The sequence below is a fragment of the Myotis brandtii genome, unplaced genomic scaffold (genome assembly GCF_000412655.1).
Source record: "Myotis brandtii unplaced genomic scaffold, ASM41265v1 scaffold898, whole genome shotgun sequence".
Lineage (NCBI taxonomy): Eukaryota > Metazoa > Chordata > Mammalia > Chiroptera > Vespertilionidae > Myotis > Myotis brandtii.
This window is the reverse complement of record NW_005371683.1, coordinates 1,581,039-1,584,788: the sequence shown is the minus strand read 5'-3', so window position 1 is coordinate 1,584,788 and position 3,750 is coordinate 1,581,039. Positions and strand designations below refer to the sequence as shown.

The following is a 3,750-nucleotide window of genomic DNA, read 5'->3' as shown; positions in this document are numbered from 1 at the left end:
AAGTAAAATATTTATACTACATAAACAACTCACCTTTCAGATCTGCTCTGCTTACAGGTCAAAACTTGATTTTTATATATAACAGGTTCCACCAAGTATGAGAAATGAAATCAAACCGCCTTCTTTTCTTGCTTAATACACTACCACCCACAAGATTTCCAGATCCTAAGATTAAAACATTGGCTTCGGAAAGCAGAATTCTGACCTAAGAGGAATAACAGAGCACCTTGTTGCAGGCTATGCCTGCAGCATTAAAAACAGTAACAAAACATTTACTTGCTCCAAATCGAGAAGGTAACAAAATACTTTCCATAGAACCCATTTTCTGGTCAGAGTACCTGCTAAAAAAACACAACTATGGTTTACCTCCACTTCACTACTATGGACTAATTAGCTTCTTGATTCCTTTTTAGAAACGATATATTCTCACACCCTCAGATAAAAGACTGCATATATCATGCGTCTTTTAACTTTTAATTCTTCAGAGCTCCAGGTTTCTGCTCAGAGACCTGCTTTGTCTCCACACCTGTTTACACACCTAAGAATGGTGCCTCAGTGCAGGCCTAGCTTTCTGGCATGGATAAGTAAAATAAATGAAGTGACACACAGAACAGACCCATCAAGAAAAGTATTTTAACATAAAGCAACTTAAAATAATTCTGAATTTATTGGTAAAATATAATACTAATAAGGCCAGAGAAGTTTGTGAGCAGACTAGTAAAATAAAAGCACATTACAGAGTTACACCTACTATGAAGGAAAAAGAGGCAATAGCCTGTCCAAAACAATTTTCATGAAGCTCTGGAAACCATTTGGTAATGGGTTACTTGGTGACTTATGAAAAAGGATGAATATGAAATTTCAGAAAGTTGATGACAAGCTCTCCTGAAAAATTCCAAATCTCCACGAGAGATTTTACATGAAAATCAGATCAGACATGTAAAGGATTTCTCTATACATCCAACAAAAGCATCCACGGTTGGTTGGTTTTTTTCAACATTAAACTGAGAAGCAATATCCTGAGTCAGTGGTCCTTAGAGTGCGTGTGGCCAGACAAGCCACCGGTGCAGCAAAAAACAGAACTTCTACTCAAGACTTACTTTTTTTTTCCTTTAGAGAGAGGAAGGGGGAGAGAAAGAGAAACATCGATGTGAGAGAAACGTCAACTGGTTGCCTCTGTACTCGCCCAACCAGAGATCGAACCCACAACCTAAGTATGGGCCCTGACAGGGAATCGAACCTGCCATCTTTTGGTGTGCAGGACGAACTTACAACCAACTGAGCCACCCACCAGGGCCTCAAGACTTACTTTTTATGCCATCCTATTTCTATTTTTGTGTATGTCTTATGTACATATTACTTCAGTATAGCAGTATATAACTTAACAGGTACGAATTTGCAAGAGGGAATTGGTGTTCAAAAACTTTAACTGATCAAGGTGTCTGGTCAAAAAGGTTGGAGACTGCTTTGCTGAAATGCCAATGAGTGTCTCTAAGGTGCTTAAAATTCACTAGAAACACAGAGAACTGCCTTTTAGAACTTTAGAAACATAACACAAATTCTGAGGTCAGGATGAAACAATGTCACTAGAGGACATGATACACTGACAGATGTGAAGGGAGCTGAAGTAATACTAGCAACAGACAGCTTAAGTGACACATAATATGGAGAAGCTAGAAACTGTATCAGATAAATAGTTCTGCCTTTTTTTTATCTCTAACATAGTACATAAATCTTTAAGAAATTCTTCCAGTTAAAAAAATAAAATCCAGCCCTAGCTGGTTTGGCTCGGTGGATAGAGTTTCGGCCTGCAGAGTGAAGGGTCCTGGGTTCAATTCCAGTCAAGGGCACATGCCTGGGTTGCAGGCTCGATCCCCAGTGGGAGGCGTGCAGGAGGCAGCCGATCAATCATTCTCTCTCATCATTGATGTTTCTATCTCTCTCTCCCTTTCCCTCCCTCTTGGAAATCAATTAAAATATGTGTGTGTGTGTGTGTGTGTGTGTGTGTGTGTGTGTGTGTGTATATATATATATATATATATATTCCAGACCCTTTTACTATGTAGTATAGGCTCATGAGCTTACTTTTCCCATCAACATTTAAAGAAAAAGAATTAAACTTATTTTTTAACCATAAAAATAAGAAGAAAAATTCAACCTATATTTTAACTCTAAGAAGCTGAAGGTTGACCTTTAGAGGGTTTCTGGATTCTCATTACGTATAAATTTTTTAAAAAATCAATGGCAGTTTCCACCTTTGTTTGAACACACAAAATATTCCATGAGGAATCTAACATCACAAAAGCAGTGACAAACCATAAAAAAAAAGATTACTGAAGTCAGACATGTGGTTTTAATTTTGTATTTTTAAAAATCAGCATATGAAAAAAAGAATGTTTTAGAAACTATGTGAAAATCCACCACCCCAGGGCGGAATGAAGGCAGCGGGCTGCTGGCTGAGGGTGCGGCTGTGCGCGTCCCCTCTCAGCTCCAAGGTGGTAGCTAAAATCAGCCCTACAGGGAGGAAATCTCACATGGGAATCGGCAAATGCTACACGTCAGGGCTTCTTTTCCCCTCCAGAGAGCCTGGCAGTTAAACAGTTTCCAGCAAACAACTGAGTAGATATGGACCAGAGCAGACGGAGAGCTAAGATAATCGCAGCAGATGTCTCAAAGACTCATGCAACCTGCTCCCCGGTCCCAACTTAGGCTGCCTTCGCCCACCAACACTCATCCTGGCTGAGTGGCTGGTGATGGATACCAGCGACGGCTACCAAACGGAAGTCTCCCCAGTGTACTGGTCCGAAGTGGTACGTCACCCGTGGATGCTAAGAACTCCGTGGATGTCCAAAAAAATATGGATCTGAGACTTCTCCAGGGAGGAGGTAGTTTACAAACAGAACGGTCTGTCTCAGACACTTGAGCTAAGGTTGTAAACTTTCATTTAAAAAAGGACACACACACACACACAAAAGCTTCCCCAGATTAACTGATCTCAAAGAGGAAGCGGGTCACCATCAGCCTCCTAGAGGCCCACACCACGCAGAGGCCTCCGGGGCAGGTTTACGGACCGAGGATCCACCAACACTCGTTCCTAGGAAGTTGCTCTGACTCAGTTCCAATGGTGTCCTCGCTTCCCAGGCACCCCTGTGCTGAAACAGTTAATTATGAAAGAGAGCGTCTGGGAAAACAAACCAATGGCTTTTCTCCTTTAATTCCAAAAGGTATTTTTCGTGCTTTCACAATTTTAAATATCTAATTCAGTCAACCCATCAGTATTTACTTATTTAATGTACAAAATGTTAAGCCACCTAATGAAACTATTCCAAAGTGCTGCTGAGAGGGCCACTTTCAAGCAGGCATGCGGACTAAACCATTCAATATGGGGGGAGTCCGGGAAGTCTGTCTGCATCGCTACTGAACAGCACGACCTCTCCACACTGCTATTGCACGTCTCGGGAACAGGCCTTTCGGCTGAGACCACCGAGGAAGCAGGAATGGGTCTCCAACGCTCCGAAAGCAAAGGCAGCTCCCTGAACACTGTCCCTCCGCTACCACTGCACTAGCACAGCCGTCTTACACGAGCGCTGCTCCTCCCTGGGTGGAAACACACTTACAGACTGCACACCTGGAAGGTGCTGGTTTGTATCAGGGTCCCTTTGAGCCCTCAATTCCTTATTCCCTCATTCCATTTAGTTCCTGTGATTGAACTATAGGAACTTTTCTAGGGTTAAAAGACTAGTTTAATGG

The 3,750-nt window shown here is 41.9% G+C and overlaps 1 protein-coding gene across 1 annotated transcript in view; it reads right to left on the bottom strand.

Annotated features, from left to right (window-relative positions):
• Positions 1 to 3,750, bottom strand: part of ELK4 (ELK4, ETS-domain protein (SRF accessory protein 1)) — a 15,104-nt gene that overhangs the window by 4,416 nt on the left and 6,938 nt on the right. The window lies entirely within an intron of this gene.